Below are 13,390 nucleotides of genomic sequence, written 5' to 3'. Positions count from 1 at the left end.
GTTCAAAATATCGGTTATTGTCTACTTGATCTGTAATAATCAATATTGGCTCTAAAAAACATGTCAGTTTATCCCTAGTTTGTTTCAATGAACAGAAATTACTGTTTTCCAAAAAATTAGTATGTATTCAAATCTACAGCAATTCTTCATAGTATGACTATAAAATAATTTTAGTTTTATTCATTTCATAAATAATTTTCTATAATTATCAGTATTCAACTAAACATTTCCCTTAATTCAACGATTTTTTATATTTTACACAAAAAAAATGTACAACTTCATAACGTATAAAAATATTTTTTTACGCTGTAGGTTAAAGGGGTTTTATTTTTATTTAAAATATATATTTTTTTCTTTTTGTTAATTCATTTAAAATGCTCTTAGAAACATTTTAGCATACCTTCATCATTACTTTATCATTTTTTTTAAATTTTTTTTATCAAATCCCAAATAAATTTTTTTTATTTAATTCTTCATGTCTACAAAATATTTTCAAATTTATTAATTTTGCTAATTATTTTCTACAATTATCAGTATTCAACTAAATTAATTTAAATTATTTAAAAAAAGGCCTTAACTTTGTTTTACTATACACTAAAAAATCAGTGTACAAACTATTTTTACTCAGAAATTGTTAGAAAGTTTCACAATTGCAAAGAAACAACAAATAACACAATGCATTAAACATTACTTTTTGTTAAAATTGCTAAAATTGTATTGTCTTGTAAAAATGCACTTTAAATTAAAATTTAGATTTAAATGTCAATTAATTTGAAAATGCTCTTGGAAACATTTCAGCATATCATTGTTTTTTTTTGTTTTTTCTCCCTTTGAAAAAAACAACATATGCTGGTTAGGATGTTTTGAAGCATGGCAGCTGGTTTGAGTTGGTTTAAGCTGGTCATGTGGTCCTAAGATGGTTTTAAGCAACTAGCTCCTGCACAGGAACAGCTCATAACCAGCTCAGGACCAACTAAGGACCATCTTAAACCAGCTCAAACCAGCATATGCTGTTTTTTCAACGGTTATTTCCCAGATCCAGACTTTCAGTCCTATTTCACCGTCAATTCAAGACCATCTGCGGGAATGTCATTGGTTCTTACTTAATCAGTCATATTAGCGTCTACTTTGACACTGAGTTATGTGATGGCGGTTGAGATCTTTTAGACACTGGGACAGCGTTGAGGGCGCCAGTGTGTTTCCCCATGAGGCCAGTGGGAATGGAATTACAGTTCAGTGTAGACAGACGCTCAGCCAAACCCTGCTGCTGCATATTTCATATTATCCAAAATATGCATCACACGCAACACGCTACTCGTCTTCAGTGACCTAGAATGCTATTAGCAAATTAAGAAGGAAAACAAAAGCAATGTGTGAAATTACTATAATGGTTTCCGTGAGATAATCTTAGTTCATCACCACAGGAATGCTCATTTGGGGTGAAAATCACTGACTGGATTTGAGAGTGATCATACTGCTGTATGGGAGTGAGTTAGAGTGATTTTGTTTCCCACCGGTGTAAATAACGTGAGTGGATCATGGGTTTCTTACCACCTGCTCTCACAGAATAGATTCGCTTGAACACTATAATCAGATTTCATATCGAGTTCTGACTGTACGCCGCTGTGATGTGACTCATTCGGCATTTGTACTAACATTTGTATTGTAAATTAAACTGCTATAGTTTACAAAGGTATTCTGCTTTTGAAGATCATCAAATGCTGTTCATTTGTAGGTGCACATACACTTTTATTCTATTTGGACACTTAAAGGAATGTTTTGTGTTTAATACGTTAAGTTTCTTAAAAAGCATTTGTGCTATTATAATGTTATTTTAAAAAAATCAACTTCCCCATTTTCTTAAATCTAACTAGCTAAATAAGTAACAAAAAATAAATAAATAAATAAAATTATAATAAAACTAAATGGAACAAAATAAATTTAAGTAATGAATAGGGCAAGTATTTAAAGAATAGATGAAATGAGCTTAGCTTTTTCATTTTTTAAGATTTGATTTATTTTTTAAAAGCCGCTCCATTATTTTTTTTCTGGAAAACATGATTAGAGCTGTTTAAATCCCTATTTTATGGTAATTTGGGGTTTAATAGTTTATATTGTTGAAATTTAAAAATGTAAGTGGATCATGGGTTTCTTACCACCTGATACAATAATTTCCTTAAAAAGCATTTGTGGCACTATGTTTAATTATCAAAAATATTAAAACATTTTAAAAAAATTAAAAACAATATATATATATATATATATATATATATATATATATATATATATATATATATTTAATAATTTCAACTAGCTAACTAAGCAATAAATAAATAGACAATAAAATAAATTACTGATGAGGCACTTAAAAAAGGGCCTTGGAGGATTTTTTGGAGGTTTTTGGAGGATTTAAAATAATAGATGTTAAGCTTAGCTTTTTCATTTTAAAAGATTTAATTTAATTTAATTTAATTTAATTTAATTTAATTTAATTTAATTTAATTTAATTTAATTTAATTTAATAAAAGCAACTTTTTTTCTGGCAAAAATGATCAAATCCCTATTTTTCATTTGGGATTTAATAGTTTATATTGTTAACATTTAAAAACGTGAGTGGATCATGGGTTTCTTACCACCTGCTGTAACAAAATAGATTCACGTGGACACTATAATCATATTTCATATCGAGTTCTGACTGTATGCCACTGTGATTAGTGTGACTCATTCGGCATTTGTACTAACATTTGTATTGTAAATTGAACCACCATAGTTAAGGTATTCTGCTTTTGAAGATCAACAAATGCTGTTCATTTGTAGATGCACATTTTCATTTATTGTATTTGGACACTTAAAGAAATGTAAATCTGGGTTTAATATATTAATTTCCTTAAAAAGCATTCGTGGGACTATAATGTTGATTTACAAAAATATTAAAACATTTTAAAAAAATTAAAAACAATAAAAAAATAATAATTTCAACTAGCTAAGCAATAAATAAATAGACAATAAAATAAATTACTGATGAGGTACTTATAAAAGGGCAAGTATTTGGAGGATTTAAAACAATAGATGTTAAGCTTAGCTTTTTCATTTTAAAAGATTTAATTTAATTTAATTTATAAAAGCAACTACATTATTTTTTTCTGGCAAAAATGATTAAATCTGTTTAAATCCATATTTTTCATTTGGGGTTTAATAGTTTATATTGTTAAAATGTAAAAACGTGAGTGGATCACATGTTTCTTAGCACCTGGTCTCAGAGAATAGATTCATGTGAACACTATAATCATATTACATATCGAGTGCTGACTGTATGCCACTGTGATTAGTGTGACTCATTCGGCATTTGTACTCACATTTGTATTGTAAATTGAACCACCATAGTTTAGAAAGGTATTCTGCTTCTGAAGATCATCAGATGCTCTTCATTTGTAGCACATATTTCTATATTATGTTTAGACACCTAAAAGAATGTTCTGGGTTTAATACATTTAAGTTCCTTCAAAAGCATTTGTGCATTAAAATGTTGATTACCAAAAACAATAAAAAACAATTATTAAAATATATATTTCAACTTGGCCCCATTTTAAAACTATAAAACTAACTAACTAGCTAACTAGCCCCCCCAAAAACTTTTAATTAAGTAAATAAAATACTTTTTAAAAATTCATTGAAATAATGGTGAAGCACTTAATACGCCAAATATTTGGAAGATTTAAAAAATTAGGGTCGCCCTCGACTAAAGATTTTTCTGGTCAACTTGTTAATTTTAAGCATTAGTCGATCATTAGTCACACGTCTATTAATAAAGTAAATAAATCATAACAAGCCTTTAATTGCCTACATAGACTGATAAGCTTTGAAGCGCATGCAAACAAAAGCTTGCCACAGCACACTGGCAGATATAACAATTATGAATGTGTCAGGGAAAAACAGCAAAAAGACTGCATTAACGTTGTAATAATTTATTGTTAAACTAGTGCTTTCTTTGTTTTCGGCTTAAGAGATGAAGTCGGCGACACTGACAAGTCACCTCTGCAGTAGTGGATGTGCCTGTATGCATATTTCATACAGATTATTTTAAATATTTATTTTCTATTTGAATTGGTTCATTTAACAGTGTACATTTCACTCTCTATAGATTTATTTTTCATGTCTGTAAGGCAAGTATACACAGTTTCAAAGTTTCGCGCTCAAGTTCACAGAGACCGAGATGGCAGAAAGTGCATCCTGTTTGCTTTAATTATTTTACAAAAGCACAATGTTTCGTTGTTATTCTAAGTGCACTAACATAGAGCCTTTACAATAGAGTCAATAGATTTATTAGTTTTATCTGTATGATCAAAAATGACGGAGTATTTTAAGAGCAAGTGACTGCACCAGCGCCTCCATCTGTCATGCAGTAAGCACGCTACTGTTCAGCTTCCACACTCCACACAGAAACTTCAATAGCATTTTTCTAGGTTAACATTAGATTGAGCGGCCGTGTAAAGTTGCTACTACATACTGTACATCTTTAAGATGAAAGGCCATATTTGAGGTCGACAAATGATAGGTGAGCATTTGGATGTCCTGTCCAGTGTACAATATTACCACATAGACCAGCCATTAACGATCTGTCCATCATGGACTGCATGACTTCGCCACTTCCTGTGGAATTAAAAAGCCTCTTCTCGTCGACTAATGGTTAACAGCAGCCCTAAAAAGAATAGATGTTAAGTTTAGCTTTTTCATTTTTTAATAAAAAGCAACCAAAAATGTTTAAAGCTGTTTAAATCCCTATTTGTACTGTCATTTGAGTGGTTTCTTATCACCTGCTGTAACAGAATAGATTTACGTGAACACTATAATCATATTACATATCGAGTTCTGACTGTATGCCACTGTGATTTGTGACTCATTTGGCATTTGTACTAACATTTGTATTGTAAATTGAGCCACCATAGTTGAGAAAGGTATTCTGCTTTTGAAGATCAACAAATGCTGTTCATTTGTAGATGCACATGTTCATTGTATTTAGACACTTAAAGGAATGTTCTTGGTTTAATACATTAAGTTCCTTCAAAAGCATTTGTGACATTATAATGTTGATTACCAAAGATAACACTGTTTTTTTTAAAAATTATAATTTCAGCTTGCTTGCCCCCTTTTTCTTGAAACTAACTAACAAAAAAAAAATAATAATAAATAAATTAATAAAATAAAATAAATAAATAAATAAATAAATACATATATATAAATAAAGAAAATTACATTAAATTAAATAAAGGATAATAATATGTGTTAAGCTTAGTTTTTTTAATTTTTAATGATTAAATTAAATTAAATTAAATTAAATTAAAAGCAATTACATTATTTTTAATTTCAAAAATGTTTAAATCCTCAATTTTATGGTCTTTTCTAAATGGTCTTAATGGTATTTTTATGGTTTAATAGGACAAGCATTTAGAGGATTTAAAAGAATAGATGCTAATCTTAGATTTTCCGTTAATTTAATTTAATTAATTTAATTTATAAAAGCACCTTCATTATTTTTTTTCAAAAATGTTTAAAGCTGCTTAAATTCTAATTTTCTTTTTTTTTTGTTTTAATGATCTTTATGATATTTTTATGGTTTAATAGGGCAAGCATTTGGAGGATTTAAAAAAAATGATGTTAAATTTAGGTTTTTCATTTTAATTTAATTTAATTTAATAACGCATGACCATTTTAATGGTCATTTAGGGTTTCATAGTTTCATAATTTCATTTTATTTTATTTTTAGTATTTTATTTTAGTATTTAGTATTTTTAAATTGTGTTAATCAATATTATGCCATGAATGCTGTTGATTGACCCTAAAGAAGATATTTTGAAGAATGTTGGTAACCAAACATTCCTTGAGGTTACACTTATACTAAGTATATACTGTAAGTAGCATTGCTTTAAATCAACCGGTGACTTTTTAAATCATCTTAAGACACATAAAAGTGCATGCCAGACATCATGTTTAATCCTAAAACCAGTCCAAGTGTAAATTCTTTCATTGTGTGACCAGCCTAAAGGGTTGGTTAGGACAAGAAGGTTTATTTTAGAGGAGATGTGTTTTGATCCAGAACGATGTAGAAGGTGCAGACAGCCTCGTAAGATATCATTTCAGATGCCAGCCGCTCCTCTGCGTGCGCATGTGTGTGCGAGCGTCTGTCCGTCTGTCCTCTCTGGTGATGAATTAGGGGGCAGGAGGTCTCTGTGGAGCACACTTTTAGAATCGGTGGATTCAATAGGTGCTATTCTTGCAGGCTAATTACTCTCCCTGGCAAGCGTTCTTTGATACGGAGCTTTGGCTGGATTTCGTGTTGGACTGTAATGCGTGGTGAAGACGGATGAATATGACACTAATGAACGAGGTGGTTTCGATACCATCACCACATGCGATTATGGTTGAGATATGTGCCCAGTGGCCTTGACCTCATGAACGTTTACCATCGTTCTTGCATTGTAATCATATGATGAGAGTCTTATGGCTGGAATACACTACACACTTTTCCGTCAGTTTACTGTCTGGAGAAGTTGTCTAGTTGTCACTAGTTGTTGAAAGTCAGAGCCAGTCTGGAGATTTGAGTTGACAGTTCATAGAAAATCGTGTGTATGATGGTCACAGACTCAGATATTTTTAGATTCAGACTATGATTCCATCCAGTTGGAGGATATCAAAGATTTATAAAAACAGCAAAATACTTCAATTAGTTTGTAGGTCTGAAATAAGTTTTATCATCCTGGTCGATATTTAGCATTTTTATGGTTATCGGTATCAGTCATTTTCAAAACTGATTTGCCGATTAAATAATTTAAAAGCATTTAAAGAAAGTTTTTGGAAGATATCGAAGATTTATAAGAATAGCACAACACAACCAAAAAATGCTTCAATTAGTTTGTAGGTCGACTGATTATCAGCCTGGTCGATTATCGGCACCATTAAAAACTAGGGTTGCACTGATACCGATATTGTAATAACTGGTATCGGTATCTGCCCCGAAAAATACATATTGGTCGACCCCTTGTTTATAGTCAATGAAAAGAGTTTCGAAAAACAGAAATAACTGTTTTACAATTTTTTTTTATATGTATTCATTTAAATTTTATTTTATTTTTTTTAGATTTTTTAGCTTCAGACTATGATTCCATCCAGTAGGAATATCAAAGGATATCAAAGATTTATAAGAAGAGTACAACACAATCAAAAAATGCTTTGAGTAGTTTGTAGGTCGACCGATTATTGGCCTAGTCGATTCTCGGCCTGGATGATTATTGGTGCTGATATTAAACATTTTTATAATTATCGGTATCGAATATTCTCAAAACTGATTTGCTGATAAAATAATTTAAAAGCATTTTAAGAAAGTTTTTGTCAGAGCTGTTGTGATTCTTAATTTTGACAATAATTTTAATTTTTGTAATGTCAGACATACAGTATATTAGTTCAAAGTATCGGTTAACGGTGTACTTGATTTGTAATAATCAGTATCGTCATTGGTACTGAGAAATACATATTGGTTGACCCCTAGTTTGCAGTCAATGAAAAGAGTTTCAAAAAACAGAAACTGTTTTACAAAAAATTTAAATATGTATTCAGATCTTCTATAACAATGTGTTTAATGAAATTCCTCATAATATGTCTATAAAATAATTTCTTTTTATTCATTTCACTAATTATTTTATATAATTATCAGTATTCATCTAAATTAATTAGATTTTTTTTTCTATCCAGTTGGAGAATATCAAAGATTTATAAAAACAGCACAACACAACCAAAAATGCTTTGATTAGTTTGTAGGTCAACTGATTATCCGCCTGGTCAATTATCAGCGCTGATATTAAGCGTATTTATTGTTATCGGTATCAGTCATTTTCAAAACTTATTTGCCTATAAAATAATTTAAAAGCCTTGTTAAGGTGCCTTGTTATTCTTAATTTAAATTTTTACTCCAGACATACATATATATTATATATTGCTTTAGAATATTGGTTATCGGTCTACTTGATCTGTAATATCGGTATTGGCATCTGCCCTGAAAAATACATTTTGGTAGACCCCTAATTTGTAGTCAGTGAGTAGAGTTTCAAAAAGCAGAAATAACTGTTTTACAAAAATATAATAGGTCGACCAATTATCAGGCTGATCGATTATCGGCACAGATATTACAGTTTTTCTTGATTGCTTTGATGCAGCCGTCAACTCAAACTCCACATTTTCAAAACAGTTACTGTAACACACAGGCCTAAACAGTGGCACTCATGGTCAAAATGACACATTTTGTTTGCAAAAGGCTTTAACCATGCCAAAACATTTAAAAAATGCAACAAAAGCAAATTTTACCTTCAAACAACACAAATTGCAAACAAGTATATGAGCTCTTTCAGTCAATCATTACACAATGGACAACAAAATACAAAATACAGAACAATCTGTTCTGCATTGATTCGCAATCTGTTCTGCGAATCAATGCACCATTGCTTGTCATTGTAGCCTATTGCCAGTGTTCTCTTTCAATATAGGCTGTCAAATTTGCCTTTTTACAAAGAATTGGATCCAGAATAAAAAATACTTTGATGCTCTTTTTCTTGATTCCATGACATTCATTTTTTTCAAACCATGTCTGAAAACTGAAATACTGTAAATATTATCCTCCTCTTCATCGGACCCCTCTACCTCTTACTCTCACTCTCATCTGCCTTAGACCTCCACCATCCATGCTGGCAAAGAACAACACAGACGTGGCACCTTTTTTTATAAGGCTTGCAGACTGTTTGCTAATTGAAGTTTTGCGTGAAGGGGTGTCAAACAGGTGCTTCAGTGATTTCATACTGATCTAGGTAGTTTCTAATAGTTAGGAATAGATGGTTTCTGTTTGGTCACCATAGCTAAAACAATGGAGTTTGGACTGCTTGAATGACATACGTGTCAACTGTTTTGCAAAAGGGTGGGGAAAATGTGTCAATCCAATGAGAAAGGGTTAACACATTTGCAAGACGTGTCTTCTGCTCTGCTGAGATAGTGATGATAAAAACTGAATGGATCCTAGTTTCTTTAACCAGGTCAAAGCAATCAAGAAAAACTGTAAGCATTTTTATGGTTATTTGTATCGTTGTTTTTAAAACTAATTTGCAGATAAAATAGATCACATTTTTTGGCTTCAGACTATGATTCCATCCAGTTGGAGGATATCAAAGATGTCTGATATTTTGAGCCAATTTTAGAACACATGTTGTTTAAATTTGTCATTTTGAAATCCTAGTCAGAAAAACAAGGTGTGACCCCAATCCCCTAATTAGTAACAATATATTGAAATGAGTGTTACTACCGTAATTGGTGAGTATTTGTACGTCATTGTGATCTAGGATCATGATTAGTGGCTGGAAACTTGAACGGAAATCAACTAAAAATTTGAATTGAACATTCAGTCGCAGACACTGTACATCACACATCTCGATATGAGGAGTGTCTGGAGGAGCCAGTTGATTATTGGCGCCGATATTAAGTATTTTTATGGTTACTGGTATCGGTCATTTTCAAAACTGATTAGCTGATACAATAATTTAAAAGCATTCAAAGAAAGTTTTTGTCACCGCCCTTGTTATTCTTAATTTTGGCATGATCAGTTTTACACCAGGCATGCAGTATATATTAGTTTAAAATAGTGGTTATCAATCTACTTGATCTGTAATAATTGGTATCGGCATCTGCCCTGAAAAATACATTTTGGTCGACCCCTAATTTGTAGTTAGTGAATAGAGTTTCAAAAAGCAGAAATAACTGTTTTACAAAAATATAATAGGTTGACCAATTATCAGGCTGATCGATTATCGGCACCAATATTAAGCATTTTTATGGTTATCGGTATTGTTGTTTTTAAAACTAATTTGCAGATAAAATAGATCAGATTTTTTAGCTTCAGACTATGATTCCATCCAGTTGGAGGATATCAAAGATGTTTGATATTTTGAGCCGATTTTAGAACACGTAGTTTAAATTTGTCAAGTGTCTGCTAGCAGCAAGGCGCGTGTTTCTGGGTGAGTTTGTTGTGATCAGAACAACTTTAAAGACTGGTAGTGTAGGGCCCTATGAAGTCCGTTTTTTAGTTTAGATTTAAGTGTACTGACCTATTTATTCATCCAAATTGGGTACATTTCGTGACATTCCGTGTTATCCAATGAAATTCAATTTTTATGACTGGATTCCGCGATTAGATAACAGAAACCAGAAAAAATGGTTTACCATGGTAAAAAAAAAGGTTTATAGAATAGAAATTGGTGTTTGGGCAGCAACTTAAACACATTTTGAAATCCTAGTCAGAAAAACAAGGTGTGGCCTCAATCCCCTAATCAGTAACAATATATTGAAATGAGTGTTGCTACTATAATTGGTGAGTATTTGTACGTCATTGTGATCTAGGATCATGATTAGTGGCTGGAAACTTGAACGGAAATCAACTAAAGATCTGAATTGAACATTCAGTCGCAGACACTGTACACCACACAACCCGATATGAGGAGTGTCTAGAAGAGCCAGTCGATTATTGGCGCCGATATTAAGCAGTTTTGTGGTTATCAGTATCGGCCATTTTCAAAACTGATTTTTCAAAACTGAAAGAAAGTTTTTGTCAGAGCCCTTGTTATTTTTAATTTTGCCATGATCAATTTACACCAGGCATACAGTATATATTAGTTCAAAATAGTGGTTTATCAATCTACTTGATCTGTAATAATCGGTATCGGCATCTACCCTGAAAAATACATATTGGTTGACCCCTAATTTTTTGTTGTCAGTGAACAGAGTTACAAAAAACAGAAATAACTGTTTTACAAAAATATATTAGGTCGACCAATTATCGGCTCCAAAAATATCGGTATCGGTTGTTTTTAAAACTGATTTCCCGATAAAATAGATAAGAGCTTCAGACTATGATTCCATCCAGTTGGACGATATCAAAGATGTTTGATATTTTGAGCTGATTTTAGAACACGTTTTAATTTGTCAAGCGTCTCCTAGCAACAAGTCGCATGTTTCTTGGTGAGTTGTCTGGTAGTGTACTGACCAAATTGGGTAAATTCCGTGGCATTTTGTGTTATACAGTGAATTCCCTTTTTATGACTGGATTCTGAGAATAGATAATAGAAACCAGACAAAATATTTTACCATGGTAAAAAAAATGGTTTATAGAAAAGAAACTGGTGTTTGGGCACTAACTTAAACACATTTTGAAATCCTAGTCAGAAAAATGAGGTGTAACCTTGTATATTGCAATGAGCATTGCAATCGTAATTGGTGAGTATTTATACGTCATTGTGATCTAGGATCATGATTAGTGGCTGGAAACTTGAACGGAAATCAACTAAAGATCTGAATTGAACATTCAGTCGCAGACACTGTACACCACACAACCCGATATGAAGAGCGTCTGGAGGAGCGAGATTCTCTCCAGTGTTAAGTGTTGAGAATTGTGAGGCACGAGCCCCTCGCTGCCAAGCCCAGCTGGAGAATGCTGACTATGATATAGTGAGGTAGCAGCAGGGTTACACAAAGCCATAAAGGTGACAAGAATGTCTGAAACTTCCTATATCTTCCCATCTGCCTCACACTTTCACTCAGTCAGACACCAAATCCACCACCCCGGTGTCTAGTGGACAAGATGTGAAGTGTTTTGTCAACAAAGAGCATGGCAGCAGAGTGTTGTCTTCCAGAGAGTATGAGAGAGGGCTTTAAATCAAACCCAGGCATGGTGTGATGGTACAGACAGCAGCTCTCACTTCTAAAACAGTCAGGGAATGTCGATCTCTAGCTAGTCATCAGAACAAACAAAGAGCCAGCAATGTGAGCCAAACAATGTGTGTTAATGTTCACCCTCTGTGCCCTGTGATTCCTGCTGCAGGCTTCTGTGCATTTATTTAACATGGCAGTTACATAAGAATATAGCACAAGTGCACTGTAAAAGATGTGTGCAATATTAACAGGAAAATAATGTCAAAATGCTACAATAAAACCTGTTAATTTTGAACAGTATTATATTATAATACTATTATATTCTATACATTATATTCTAAGACAATGCATGTTCTTTTACAGTAAAATTTTATAACGAAAAGACACATGATGTATCATGTTTGCATTTAAATATTTTTTTCTTGTTTTGTTTGATATTGTTGATGCAATTTTATTTTATGTTAGATTTCATGTTGTTTTAATAATATTTATTGCATCAATTATGGCACTGATGTTATTGTTCCACATTTAATTACCTTATTAGTCTTTTATTTTACCACCTGTATTACTATAGTATGTTCTATGAAAATACTGTAAAAGTAGATAATGTTATTATATTGTAAAAAATCTGTTTAAAAAATAACTTTTTGATCAAAAGTCCAGAAAAAACAGTAATATTGTTAAATATTATTTCAATGTAAAATAACTGTTTTATATGTGAACATATTTTAAAATGTAATTTATTCCCGTGATGCAAAGCTGAATTTTCAGCATCATTACTCCAGTGTCACATGATCCTTAAAAATGATTCTAATTGTCATTTTTATTTATTTACTTTATATTTTTTGAAACCTGTGATACTTTTGTTCCAGGATACTTTAATGAATAAGAAGTTACAAAGAACAGCATTTATTTAAAATAGAAATCTTTTGTGACAATATAAACTACTATTTATTTGGTCAGTAAATTTTTATTCTTTCTTTTTCGAATGAATTTTATACTTGTTTTCACCAAGAACAAAGTATCACTTGTTCCAAAAAATATTAAAGCAGCACAACTGTTTGAAAAGTTGATAATAAATCAGAATGATTCTGGCTGATGAAAATTTTGCTTTGCATCACAGGAATAAATAATATTTTAAAATATATTAAAATAGAAAAACAATATTTTAAACTATAATTATATTTCAAAATATTACACATTTTTCTGTATTTTTAATTAAGTAAATGCAGCCTTGATGAACATAAGATAATTCTTTATAAAATCATTTAAACTTTGGAACTGCATAGTATATATACATTTTGATATTTGATATGCATGTTTGCATGATGAAAAAGCTTTGCATCACAAGAATAATTAAAGCTGCAAGCAGCGATGAAAGGGCCCTCGCACCCGGGCTCACCGCCAACCTGTGGCCTTAGGAAAACAGTGAACGGTGGGCAGTATGCTTTTAATAAAGTAAATATAGGAGAAAAATAGGTCAAAGTCATTTAAATGTGCAAAACTTCCTGCTGCCAGCTGGTGGCGCTATGCCTATAATTGATTATTTGCATGTAGATGTGTTCAGGTCAGCACTTTTATCAAACTTAGGAAGTTTGGTGCAGATTGACCTTGGTATGTTTGAGTTAGTGTAATATATTGAGTTAGTGTT

Source organism: Garra rufa, chromosome 15 (genome assembly GCF_049309525.1).
Source record: "Garra rufa chromosome 15, GarRuf1.0, whole genome shotgun sequence".
Lineage (NCBI taxonomy): Eukaryota > Metazoa > Chordata > Actinopteri > Cypriniformes > Cyprinidae > Garra > Garra rufa.
The sequence above is the reverse complement of the archived record's forward strand: the minus strand, read 5'-3'. Positions refer to the sequence as shown.